The sequence below is a fragment of the Aegilops tauschii genome, chromosome 3 (assembly GCF_002575655.3).
Source record: "Aegilops tauschii subsp. strangulata cultivar AL8/78 chromosome 3, Aet v6.0, whole genome shotgun sequence".
NCBI classification, from domain to species: domain Eukaryota; kingdom Viridiplantae; phylum Streptophyta; class Magnoliopsida; order Poales; family Poaceae; genus Aegilops; species Aegilops tauschii.
Window position 1 is genome coordinate 591,641,597 of NC_053037.3, and position 14,868 is coordinate 591,656,464.

At 43.9% G+C, this 14,868-nt stretch overlaps 1 pseudogene; it reads left to right on the forward strand.

The window, feature by feature from the left end:
• The first annotated feature begins 10,530 nt into the window (after window positions 1-10,530).
• LOC109753541 (amino-acid permease BAT1 homolog) lies at window positions 10,531-13,284 on the forward strand (annotated as a pseudogene).
• Window positions 13,285-14,868: the final 1,584 nt, after the last annotated feature.

Below are 14,868 nucleotides of genomic sequence, written 5' to 3' on the forward strand. Positions count from 1 at the left end.
AGATATGGGACGGAGGGAGTATAAAAATAATTGTAGTTACTCCAAAAAATGTATCTACCCAAAACTCTTCCTTCACACGATCCGCGGCTGTCCGCTGCTGAAAATCTATAGTCGAGTCATGATAGTAATCGTACCACTCCAAAGCTGGGCGCGTATTAGTGATGACACCATCATCATTTTTTCCTCACATTTAAGAACTCCAAGTTGTGTAGTGTACTTGTAGTTCTCGGGATGATAGGGTACATACTTAATTAAATTGCCTACATGCAGTAAATGTTATTAATTGACAATTTTTTATACTATATTAATTGATAATTTTAGAAAAACAGGAAACAACTGTGCATCAATATGTTGAAGATAGGACAAACACATCATATTTGATGCCTTTCACCTTTAGGTTGAAGGCCAGCTTTGCGACAACATGGAGGCACTCTTAATTCGATGGTAGCTCTCATGTGTCTTCCTCTATTCTTCTCAGATAAAGGGTGAGATGAGTTCACATCACTCCTTTGGGACAAAGGGTTGGTAGAGTTAGTGTTGCCAGAAATTGTCCTTTGTGAGTCATTGTTGCCAGATCTGCTCCTGGCATTACGGACATGACAAAGTCCAAGTCATCTCCTATAAAGATAAACTCAGATGTTAGACAAACTAGAAGAACGCCCGTGCGTTGCAACGGGGCCACATTAACTTTAAAAGTTCAATATCAATTATGTTAATATTACATTTAATATTCTCATACATATTAAGTGACATTGACGACCTTTTTTACCATCAAATTATCACACACACACACCCTCTCCCTCCCTCTTCCTCACTCTCTCTCCCCCTCTCCCTCACTCGGGAGGTGGGACGAAAATAAACCCGGAACGGAGACTACCAACTGAGACATTAGGAGTAGAGATCATTTAGTTGATAAGAATAAATAGAAAACGGTGTTAAAAAGGAGAAACAGATTAGAATACATTGAAAAACCAAAAGGACGATGTAAAAGGGGATTCGCCCTGCCCCCCGGGCCTAGCCGCCGAACCGGCTCAGCGGTCCAGTCCCCGCGCGGTCGTCTTCTCCTATTCCCCGAGCCGCGTCGCTACAGAGCCGGGCTCCCGCCCGACCACCTCGCTGGCATCGAAGGGGAATGGATAAGGGTGACGCCCTTCCTTCCCTGCCCCCATGGCCTCACTCCTCCTCGACGCCCCCTCCCAAATCCACTTCTCCTCCTCGCTCGCTCGATCCCATCGATCTAGACAAAGTCAGACGCCACGGCCACCATGACCGACCCTGTCCACATGGCCACTGCCCTCCCTGCGGGCTAGGAGCTTATCGAGGAGCTCCAAACGCCTTCGCTACTTCGTCTGCGCCAACGAGATCAAGTCCAGCACCCCCGCATCGACGTCGCTGCCGTCTTCCTCAACCTTGGGCCACCGCGACATTGCCGTTCGATCCGCGCCGCCCCGAGCTCCCATGTCTTCCCCTAGGGCGCCATTGACACCGCCATGATCTCCTCTTGCCTTTCCCCTATTTCCCCTCTCGTTTGCTCTCGTTAGGTATTTCGCCATGGCCGAGAACCGCCGTCCGCCATGGCCATTGCAGGGGTAGCCACCGAGCTCCTCGGATTGACCCCGTGGCACATGCCCGCTCCTATGCACGCCCATGCCCGAGCCTGCCGCTCTTCTTCCGCGCCCGCGGGGCCACTCCCTCTCCATGCCCACGCCCGTGCTACACCGCGTCGGTCGCGCCCGCCGCTGTCGTCGCGCTCGCCGCAGCCACCGCACCACTGTGCCCCGCGCGACACACACCCTGGCCGCGCGCCACACTCTCGCTGGCTGCGCTCGCCCCGTCTGCTGCCGCCTATCCGTTCGCTCGCCCCGCTGTCGCGCCCCTGCCTCGCGCCGCCTCCAGTCGTGGCCATCTTCTACCGGCCGCCCCCTCATCCACGCCGGCCGCATCTCTGCCCTCCACTGTCGGCCGCTCGCCTCGCCGGCTGCATGTTGCTTCCTGCTGCTATGCGCTGCTCTACCGCTAGTACGCTGCTGCGCCATGCCCTCGACACCGCCGTGGACAAATGTGGCGGAGGGATTGTTAATGGAGTACGAGAAGGAGGTGGCGGAGAAGGTGTGGAGAGGCAGGAGGTCTGGGGCGGTGTCACCTGGCTGTGGTGGAGGTGTTTATGCGAGAAGGAGCCGGAGTGGAAGGAGAGGTCACAATTGGAAAGAATCGCAAAAAAAACCATAACCCGGAGATCTCAGTTCAAAAAATGCTAATATCGATGGAGGGGTGATTTCCTTCAATAGGTGGAAAACATAGGAAATATTGGTTGTTATCAAGGAAAGGTAAAAATTTAGGAAAGTTAGGATTTTTTGAACTGATTTCTATGCAAATGGGGTTTTATTGTTTGGTAACGTGATATCAATACCTGCCCGTTTGTGACGTGTCTGATTAGAAAAGTTTGCAAATATTAAGAAACTATTTATTGGGAGGAAAATTGTGACGTGTCTGTTATCTATTTATATATTAAAAGTAATATACGGTGGAACCAGAAGCAAGAAAATTAGACTAGAAAATCTCACATTAATTAGAAAATACTAGCCCTTGATCTAGTGGGTCTCTTAAAATTAAGATTATGTGATCGTTCAATCTACGTAACGTATATAAAACATGGTGGGCCTAGGAGCCCTTACGTGACACATGTATATGGGAAAAAATTGGGAAGGAAAAAAAGGTACATCCCGCACGTACAGCCCTAGGTAAGATAATATTTGTACTCAAATAACATGCACCACCTCACATACACCCCTAGGAAAGAACAAAAAAACATGTATGAAAGAAAACTAAACGTGCTGCATGGGAAAAAATGGGATAAGAAAAAAAATAGATACATCTCCCAACTTACAATCCTAGGAAAGAAATAAATTGGACTCTTCAACGAAAGTAACTGCCCTATTATCTATTTATATATAAAAAGTAATTGATGGGTTAATAGGAAGCAAGACAAATAGTCTATAAAATTCTCTACTGTTTATTTTGATATAAAGAGTAATCGACAGGTTAATAAGAAGCAAGAGAAATAATCTAGAAAATTCCATGTTAATTACCGTTTCATATGCGTAAAATTATGAGTATGTAACTGTTTCATATGCGTAACATATACTGTTTGTATGCATGATATATATTGCATTGTGTCAACCCACCACGAGTCCACGACGATAAAAAAAACCACCACGAGTCCATACCATATATAGGATTATGTTGTTCAGATGAAAAAACAATATGGGGTATTGTTGGAAGTTGGAACCAAGCGAAGTCCCCAACTTGCCTACCATGGTCTCTCACCAAAAAAACTCAAACTTGACATGTGCATGGTCTCTTTCCAAAGGGTCTCGCCAGCCTAAAACCAAGCAGAATTACGTATACAATTTTTTTGGGGACAGATGCGATAAGGTAGCGGAGACCTCCTCTCTTGCTGGAATGATCGGATGCATCCGGGACTGAGAAGCTCCAAGACACACAGCTTGTGTAGCTGCCATCACGGGTGCCCTAGCGTAGAAACAAGAGGGAATATTCGTCTACACTCATAGGCTGCTTGATGGTGTTTCAAGGATGCCTATGCGTCTTCATAGTCGCTCGGGCATCATCAGCAGACGAGGGCAAAACGACCCTGACCTTGCCAAGCTATAGGTACATCGGCTACATGGCGAGTATTGCGTGCCTAGCTCCAAGATAGCTTACGCCACTAGCCGCTGCATCTAGCTACGATGAACTGGGACATATCCGATGTAATTCTTCCCTGCATGCTTCAATATTAGCAGTAGTTGACATGAATACATGTATGATGGAAGCATGATGAGGCATTAACTGCTCGCTTTGCAAATACATTCTAAAAGGATCCTGAATGCTCTACCAATGATTCCACATCTTAAATAGTCTTCTGAATGATGTAGACATCTGAGAAGCATGACCATCCCAGCTGCATGCATCCGCACATTAAGAGGCAATTTATCATCGGCATGCAAGTATGATATCTGCACAATGTATAGTAATATAGGGACATATTTCTCCTTTTACAGTTACGTACAAGTATATATACGAGTCACCTCAGAGGCGCCGAGCAGACAAAAAGAACAAAACGCTAATTTTCTATGTACTACTACCTCATAGAACTGAACGAGTTATAAGCATACCTGCACACTGATGGAAACTAGCACATCAATTAGCCTTTGCGGCTGGCTGCTTTATGCGTCTGTATGTTGAAGATTTATTGGGAGTGGATCTGTAGTTTAAGTTCCAGCGGGCCGTGGGAATCAATTAGCGTTGCGATTAGCTGAAGTGTGTGTGTGTGTGTGTGTGTGTGTGTGTGTCTGTTGAAGATTGATTGGGAGCCGATCAGTTAGCATTGCGGCTAGCTGCAGTGTATGTGTGTATGTTAAAGTAATAGGATATAATTAATTTATATTTTCTATTTCAACAGTTCTTTATTTTTGCTTCGCGTACATAGATTGTATATCTCAATTTAATTTATCCCATCGAGTTGGTTTAGTAATTTTAAGATCATATCACTTAATAAAAATTTCAGGAAATATTACATGGATGATTGCTAATCCGAAAAAACTAAGTTGTCCCTAGCGATGATGTGAATAGTATTTTAGTAGTCTAAAGATATGACTAACCATAGTTGACGAAGCATTTGCGAGTTTCATCTTAAAAGGTAGAGTCTGAAGCTTCTTATTTTTATCTGCTATTAGTTTAATATTTATTGGATATATTTTTGAGAAATAAACACTGGCTTCGCCCCAGTAGTGAGCAAACAAGTATGCATATCATAGGGTTAAGCTTGAATTTATACAATAACTTTACTAGAATTTTGAACCTCTTCATCGAGAACCTTGAAGAGCAAGCACTATCGTAAAATATAGTTTGTATATACGTATGCATAATTGCCCCTCCCAGTTATATAAAAAAGAGCTTATTTTCTAAGAAATACTTTAAGTTTTTACCGATCCATGGGTGGCAAAAATGAACATAAAATTCGATGGGAGAAGGACTACCGAAAGTATAATTATTAAATGAGTCAGTGATACTACATTCAAAGACTATTTCATTTTTTTCCTATATTCAAATAATGAAATGTAAAATTGAGTTCTACATGGATCGTCGGTGCGACTTTCAGCAAGTGTACAATGTACATGCTCTCTAATTTTATATTCATGACTTATGAAGAAGAAAAACTCATGATTAAAAAAATATAGGATTCAACAATCCTCTAGTTTTTCATCCTCTAAGCTTCCCCCTTTCCAAACCAGATTTTTCGTCTATCCATTTTTGGTACGTAAGCTTTATGAGATGTGCTGATTTCTGCAAATTAGAATTTGTTTTGTTATTGACCTTTTTCATGCAGTGCTCATCTGGCATGCAATCAAAACATACAGGTTTATAATTTCCTTTACTACGTTAGTTTATGTTCACTAAATGGGCAAAGAAAATCCATGAAAATGTAGGGTATATGCAGTTGTTTGATTTCCTTTTGTCAAAAGGATCATGTCTTTCTAAGTAAACTAAATTTGTGGCTGACCAAGTAAACCAAGTAAAGATGTGAGAAGGGGTTGATTGAAATAAATGTGTGCTTATATTGTCCTTTGTAGGAGCAAATTAACTAATTATACAGGGCAAAAAATAGTGAGATGATCCACACATCGTTATATTTTATATGGAGAATGCAATGACAACTATTTTCATAATCATTTATTAAAACTTAATATGGGAATATGAAAATAATGGATAATCACAAGTACACTAATCCTATACACCTAAATAGTTGATCCCCGCTATCTCAATTCTCTCAACATGCACACATGCGTCATCACCAGACATGCACCTCATCACCCTACTACCTATTTCTCTTGGCATGCAGGTAAATTGCTATTTATATTCTCTCTCAACATGAACATGTCCCAACTTAAGTCATTCAAATTATATTTCGCTCAACATGCATGAAAAATACTACTTATATTATATATATACTAAGAAAATATACTAATCAAATAAAGATTATATTATCTCTCTATTTTAATTTTTATTGGAATTTCATCTAAAAGTATTATAATGAATCCCTGCAGCAATTCTTTACTTTGTTGCACATTAATGTGGGTAGGGGGCCTAACACTGGGAATGCCGATCCCAAGACAGGTAAAGAAGTGGGGAACGCACAAAAAAATAAAAATGCACCTTAAGTTGTATTTAACATTTAAAACTTAATATCATCATTTAGTTCTTTCATGACTATAAGTCAACAAGTTGAAAATGCATATCAACCAAAACACAAGATAATAAAAATAACATTGTTAAAGTTCTAGCCCGTGCATCGAGCGGGCCACCTTGCTAGTTTGTTTCCTAAAACAAATTTCACTAATAAGAGAAATCGAATGATTTAGATAAGTTAGGAAAGTTAGATTAAAATATATTATTTGTTTCCTGAAAATCTGTTATTTGTTTCCTAAGACAAATTGAACCAATAAAAGGAATCGATTGATTTGCATAATTTAAGGAAGTTAGATTAAAATGTATTATTTGTTTCCTGAAAATCTGTTATTTGTTTCCTAAGACAAATTGAACCAATAAAATGAATTGATTGATTTGCATAATTTAAGGAAGTTAGATCCGTGATTTGTTATACGTTAGGAAAGTTCTGGTTGTAATAAAGAGTGGAGAGAAAAATAAACCGATGGACCAGGGTGGGAGGAGAGACGGAAAAAAACCAGCAAAAAAAACCGCGGACCAGGGTGGGAGGGGGTGGTGGGAGGAGAGACGAAAAAAACCAGCGAAAATAAACCGCGGAGACGATTCACCAACTCGTCCATTAGGAGTAGAGATCTATTAAAGAGGCAACCTATTAGAATTAGAATATATATTTGAATAGAATGAGAGGATAACCATGTGGGCTAGATGTCACCAATCACATATTTGCAAGAAAGGAAGAAACTTTCAGAAACATTCAATACAAATAATATCAAGTTTCAGTTGCATCCAACACATCAATTAAAATACAAGGTTCATCTGCTTTTGTCCATTCGATCAGTTCATTACAGCCCTCTTGATGTACTAAATGTACAGATCCATCAGCAGTAGCTACAAAACTCTCACCATGTTCTGTCCAGGTTTTGTAATTTGGCTTATACCCATGCTTATACAAGTGTTCCTCTACAATGTGCCATTCTTGCGGAAAATAATTCCGACATTTGGCGCATGGACACTTAATTTTACCACCTTGAGCTACAGAAGGCAAAGAGAAGGCTAAGTCTATAAATCGTGCAGTTTCAACCATATATTAGAAGGGACTTGACCAAACACCCAGCCACTATACATCCAATCACGGTTCTCCATTATTTAACCAAGAATTCAGGCTGAAATAACAATTCACAGACATGGGGCTATTTCAGAAAAATAATAACATACTAAAGGGCAGCAGCACAAATAACGATTCACACAAACAGAACTGTGTCAGACATAAATTTAATAGCTCAAAGCCATAACTTACCAACATACGTGTTCAAGCTGCAAAAATTATGGCGTCGAAAAGGGTGGCCGACCAACTCCCCTAGCTATTCACTGATGTTTCTGGAAAATGAAGAGATAATATTATTCTATGATTTATATGTGTTAAATTCACTTTACAAGAAATAAAATAGATAGCAGGTAGATGTCATAGAAGCTACAAACTAGGAAAAATAAACAGTTAGATGGCCATGTACAGAAGCTACAACATGTTAGCTGCACACTGAGGTTGCCACAGATGCTACAACATACATCTAAGAACAACCAAAATTAATCTGTCCAAATTAACCGTATACTAATCAGAGGTGCCTCAATTAGTTCCAACTAAGCTTGAACGCTACACAAGATATAAAGCAAGCAAATCATAGATCCAGGAAAAGAAGGTGATAATATTACCAGGGATATGAAGACAGGGGGCTTGTGCGGGAAGAGGAGTACGGGCGGCGGGGGACAAGTACAGGAGCTCGATGGGGGGATGCTGGTGCTCCGGCGGGTGGAGAGGCGGAGACTGGCACTACGCAGGTAGTGAGGTAGATGCGGGCTGAAGGACGGCCTTCCATGGGAGGGGAGGCAGCCGCGGCGGTAGATCGGAGGATGGTGTGGCGGCGGCTGCGGCGATGGACCTGAGGATGGTGTGGCGGCGGCTGCGGCGATGGACCTGAGGATGGTGTGGCGGCGGCGGTGGCGGTGGACCGGAGGATGGTGCAGCGGCGGTGGACCGGACGATGGTGACGGCGGCGGTGAAGTGGCAGGAGACTGAGGATGGATTTGGGGATCGAGGGTTCTGGAGACCAAGGACTGAACTGGGGATCGAGAGGGTTCTGTTTGCCCTCTCATTTTGTACTGGGCCAAACCCTGTGAGCCCAAACACACCGAAAATAGACCAAAATGGTAGGCCTCTACTAAAAATGCGCGCACAATGAAAATCCGGTGGCGCGAAAGGCCAAACGCGATTCCTGTGGGCCGTGACGCACAGGGATATATTTTTCCTGTGAGTTTAGCTAGAGCCTACAGGAATATATAGAAAAAACCTGTCAGCCAGAGCCTGGCCCACAGTAAAACGTTTTTTCTTGGGTGTCTATGCGGGACCGACAGGAATATACGATGGCTCACAACCTTAGTCGCGATTCTGGTAGTGACACGAGGGGGATGACCGATATTAGGACTAGCCATGTAATATGTGTGGTTAGTTTTGGCATTTAAAAAACAATACTATTTTTTTATGTTTGGAACTGGTAAGGCTCGTTGGCCTGAATTTGACCGTGTTGAGATGTAATCTGTCATAGTACTATATGGCATCAATATAGTAGTCAAACCAGAATGTAAGACATAGTTTTATAGCAAATTTTTATATTTTTTTATCATACTATAATATTAAGGAGTATAAATTTTATTATTTAGTTGGCATAGTTTCCCCCATAATTTAGTCAGTATAGTTAACCAATATTTTTGATTTAGTTGTAATGTATATTGTTTATCACTTTATTTATGCTAAATTTGAATTAAGTGAGATGGCAGAAGTTATCTTTCAATTATTTTTGCGACAATTCCACAAATTATATAGTGCACACATACATATTTCCATGTTTGCACATATATTCATGTATAGTTTAGATTCATTAAATATCATGTTAGATATTTCTAAAGAATAATGCCCAACTAATATGTTAATAGTGATTTCTAGTATTATTACGTGTGCCTATTTATAGAACCTTGGAGAGTACAAATTGTGCCATTTGCACACAAGTTGGGTTCAATAATAAGTTTAATGTATGCATGGTACTGAAATAACACCTGTAACAACCCGGGGTAGCACCCTAATTATAAAAAAATCTATTTTTCATCATCATTGCATAATAAGAATTGATTAGCATCATATTACATTAATTAATTAATTAATCTGGATATTTTATTTCACCCTTTTTATTAAATGGTGAATAAGTAAACCTTACTCCCTTTCAGTGTTCAGCACTGAGACTCACCATCAGACCTTGCACCGGGCCTTCATGTAATATTTGGGACCTATCCATATTATTTCATGATTTTATCCCTCCATTATCACATATTCTAGTTCAAACCCATTTATTCAATTAAATGGGATTATCTTTTAAATAAATATTAAATAAAGTTCAAATGGTTTTTTCACATCATAAAGTTCAAATGGGTTGGTTATTTTGGGTGGCCTTGTTCTTTTTATGTTTGAGAACGGGTGGCCTTGTTCTTGTCTAGAAAGGCCCCATATAAACTTTCAAGTTATTCAAAGTTCATTTGACGCCCCCAACGAATTAACATGTGGCGCTATAGCCATTTAAATAATACACATTCTATTAATAAAATATTGATAATTGGGCCAACACAGTTTGCATGGACCAGCCTATGGAAAGTTGATGTTACGATCAAAGTTTTTCTATGGAGATTTGCTCAACAGTCTTTGCCAACGTCCGATTTGCTGCAGCATTGAAACATCTCAACGCAGTCTACCTGTGGGATATGCGGATCCGAGGATTCTTGGCGTCACTCTTTAATCGAGTGCAATATGGCGCGGTGCGTGTGGGCTCTTGAAGATGAAGCTTTGGTCGAGGTGTTACTGTCCAATAGAGAACCAGATGCCAAACGTTTTATTTTCTCACTGATTGATGCTATACCTCACTCAGATTTTGTGGCAATATTGGTAACATTATGGGCGATATGGCACACATGACGTAAAGCTCTACATGAACAGGTTTTCAGGGACCTTTTTCTACACACCAATTCATTGAGGCTTGTAAACCGAAGAAGCAGCATGCAACACCCCATGTCGTCCCTAAACAACACAACATATGGAAGCCACCAGCTGGTGGAGTGGCAAAAATTCAGGTTGATGGGGCACTCTCAAGGAACTCAGCGGAAGGATCCTATAGCGCGGTTTGCCGTGATTCAACTGGTAAGTTCATGGGAGCTTCGGCTATCAAATGTGCAGGAATCATTGATCTAGCTACACTTGAGGCGATGGCGTGTCGTGAAACCCTGACACTTGCATTGGACCTTTCACTCACAGATGTGCTTGTCGTGTCAGACTGCCAGGGAGTAGTCAATGATATACATCACGGTACTGGTCAATTGCATGTAGGCATCGTCAAGGAGATTGCCAACACATCTAGGTAGTTTGCAAAATGTTCATTCATCTTGGAAGGAAGAGAAACCAATGTTGAGGCACATAGTCTCACTAAACACGCTTTAGGTATTTCTTTGGGATGCCATGTGTGGCTCCTTAATCCTCTTGATCTACGTTGTATCCTATGAACCTTTTACTTAATCAATAAAGTGGAGCATGTTTAGACTAAAAAAACGTACCACCGCTATACATCTCTAGAAAAAAAGTACCACCGCTATACAAGGCAACGCACTTTCCATCTTTGAAAACCCTAAAATTTAGGGAGAGGCACCCCCGTCAAACCCTGGCCGCCACCAAGCCCCTCATCCTCCTCGGGAATGTGACTGGCCATATCTGATGGTTGCCACATCCTCAGCTGGCGTAGTAGCATCGGGCTTGTGAGGCCCAGAGCAGGCCTTCCATGTCGCAAAGCTGGGACCGAGCAGCCTCGCCTCCATGTCACGCCTGGTCGTCCATTCTTCCTCCTGCTTCCCTCCTCTCATTCTCTCTCTTCCTCCCCTAATCCATCGTGTTGCCGCCCTACAGGTCTTTCCGGGGCCGCCCCGAGTTCCTCTGCTCCGACCGCTCCCAAGTGCCGCCATGAGTGACCGGCCTCCTCCCTCCACTAGCGGGCGTCACCCTTCTCTGTGCCTCCAGACCTCACCTCACTAAGATCTGGTGAAGTTCCAGAGTGATATGTTAGCCCCGTGGGGACGCATGTATTGATACTTTGATCCTTGTTTTGTCTTGTCTGGATATATTGGTTGCGGCATCTTGTCTGGATATATTGGTTGCGACATCGTTAATTCTACCCATACTACACATATATATATGTCAGAAAAATGCACATCAATTTTTTATACATCCAGTTTTACTTCAGTTCTTGGACTATTGGTCGATTGTAGACTCGGTTATTGGCCTCGAATGACATTTTGCACCAAACTTTTGAAATAGGGTAAATTTGGTCCTTGACATCAGGCAAAAGGGTGTTACTGACGCCATGGTGATGACTTTGCTTAAAAGATAGTCAGAAAATAGATAAAATACCACAAAATTTAGAAGAAAACGGCAGACCATAAGAAAATTTAGAAACAAAGAAAAAGCTAGGAAAAGTGTAACTTTGTTGATGCCAGGGAATTGGTCTCTAACGGGGTTTGGTGTCTAGAAAAAAAGGAAATGATATGGCATGTCATTCTATTTTAGTTTGTACCTCCTTCCAATCTTAATGAATCAACAAGCAAAGCTCTTGTGTGTTTCGGAAAAGATGAACAAACAAAAATCCTTCGACTTTGTTTGTTGTCTCTTAACTTGGGAGCTGGAATTGTAAGAAATTGTGTTAACTCTGAGACAATTGTAGGTATCTTGGTGCTAGTGATCTTGATTCCGGCAATTGGCAAGCAGAGGGCGAGCGTCGAGTTCATCTTTACGCATTTCAACACGGACAACAGCATGGGGATCCACAGCAAGGCTTACATTATGGCGGTGGGGTTGCTGATGAGCCAGTACTCTGTGCTCGGCTACGACGCATCTGCACACATGGTAGATGATGATGATGTTCCCTTTTGTTGACCACTTAATCTACACACATGATGACATGATGGTATTTATGCAGATCGAAGAAACGAATGGCGCAGACGAAAGCGGACTGATCGGGGTCATTAGCGCGGTGGCTCTCTCATCCATCTTCGGGTGGATCTACCTGGTGGCCCTCACGTTGGTGGTGACAAACATACCATACTTGCTGAGCGCCGAATGACGCTGGCGAGAACGCCATTGCCCAGGCTCTCTACACCACCTTCCGCGCGAGGTACAATAGTGGTGTAGCAGCGGTCGCCTGCCTCGGGGTCATCGTTGGTGCCATGTTCCTGTGCGGCATCGGGGCAATCACCAGCAATTCAAGGTAATTTGTCTTTAGGAATTAATTAATCATCGTCACCGAAGCATGCCTTCTGAAGTCTCATGGTTGATATTATTAAGTCTATTCAAAATGGTTTAGTTTCTTAAGATGACGACACATCTCAAATATCGTGACACAGGATGGGTTACGCCTTATCCTGGGACGTGGCGATGCCATACTCTTATGTGTGGCGCCGGGTGAGCAGCCACGAGGTGCCGCTGACCATGGTCTGGCTTTCGATCTTCGTGGCATGCCATGGCCCTCACGGTACGTGACTACTCGCAACTTTCCCTCCCATCATTAGAAAACATTCTCCCACCGTATCACACACCATCTATAAACATATTGTGTTTCTTGCCTCATATTTTTGGCGCAGTCGTTGGGCAGCCAAGTGGCATTTCAGGTGATGGCATCCATCGCGACGATTGGGCTATACATCTCCTACCCGCTGCCCATCTTCTTCCGGGTGACGACGGCCCGGAAGTCGTTCATACCGGGGCCATTTCACCTCGGCCAGTACGGGATCGCCGTGCTTTGGGTGGCCTTCGTCATCGTGCTCTTCTCTTTGCCGGTGGCGTACCCGGTGGCCAAGGATGACTTCAACTACACACCGGTGGCCGTCGGGGGCATGTTGCTGCTCAGCATCGGGGCATGGGTGCTTCACGCGCGTTTCTGGTTCCGAGGGCCCATCATAAACGTTGACACGGTCTAGAACTTTGCATGATGTAATATTGGTTGCGCATGAAAAGATGGATTGTTGATTAGAAAGGTGCACTAATAGGTTCCTGTGTGCGGCAGTGTTATCGTTACAAATCATTTACATATCAGAACAAGTTTGATAAAAGGTTGATAACCCACTTATATGACACTTTTGCCTATATATAGGAGAGAGATAAGAAAGGACTAGAGAAGTGGGCTCTAAAGTAGTAGCTCACATCTACACATGCTCTGAACAGTGAATCAAACATAATAAATACATACGAAGGTGAAAAAGATGACTAGCCTAGTAATCAATATATTTGTGTAAACGATGACCGTGTCACATAGGCACAAAGATCAACAGAAGCGTAAACGATGATGGACACCAAGGGCGATGGGGAGGTGACTCTGCCGCCCCTTCCGGAACCGCCGCCCCCGCCAGCTCCGTCCTTGGAAGAGCAGCGGTCGGCGGCGACGGTGACGCCTGCGGCGGCGCAGGAGCCGGCGCTTAGCCCGGTTCATCAAGGACCCTCCTCGACGGCAGATCGGGATCGGGGGTTCTTGAATCCATCAAAGTGGTGAATTCGTTACGAAGACGTTCGGGAGGCCGGACTTTGGAATGGTGGATCTATCTACTAGCATTCTCCGTCTAGATGGATGACGATTAGAGATCATGAAGGGGAGATCTTGGGCGGTCGGCATCTGGAGGTCGACGAGAAGATCACCGTAGGTACGCGTCTATTGATTGATTTTTACCAGATTTACGTTCTTGAGTGTGTGCAGGAGCCTTTGGACGAGGAAGATCCGATAGAGGTCGTGGATCTGACGACGGAGACGGAAGGATCGAAGTCCAGGCCGCGGTTTGGGGGAAGTTTTTGGATTCTTGCCGACTAGGAGGAGGATGACGATGATCCGTCGGTCTCATCGGTTCTGCCGTCCACTCGGCTAGATTTGATGACACCCAAATCTTTGCCCCTCAATCATGCGAGGGGCGCAAGCAATCTGTTACTTTCGGTCCCAGGGTTCTTTCGCCGACGCCGAAAGTCAAGCCTTGGATCGGACCTTTGCCAAAGGTCAGTCCGCCTGTTGTTACGCTATCCGATTTCTTCCTACCCGAGTGCTGGACGAAGGTTACCAGGAGAAAGAAGAAAGAGGGCCGGGCGTTGGTCCAGCAATCGGCGGCGGCCAGCGAGGTTCGTGACATTCGGGCGGCGAGGCATGATCGTTTGAACTCGCTGTTGGGCCGAGATGGGCCGCAGCTGAGTGTCTCCGAGGTGGGCCTGGTTAGTACTAGGTATGAGGCCCAGGGGGCTGACCAGGCTTGCGATCAGCCTAAGGGGGCCGACATGCATGAGGAGGCATCGGATCGGGAGCCACCTCATGCACGTACGCTTTCTTCCTATTGCAGCGGCGCTGGACTTAGGGTTCGCCGTCACGGGAGACTAGGTTTCCCTGCTGCTTCTATTGGACGCGCGAAGAAGGTTCCCGGCCCGACCGGCGTGTACGCGGCGTTGGCGGACCGCAGGAACGAGATGCCGCCTAAGGCTCCACCATCGGCGAAGGCCGCGCCTGCGGCGAAGACGTCTACGGGGCTTGC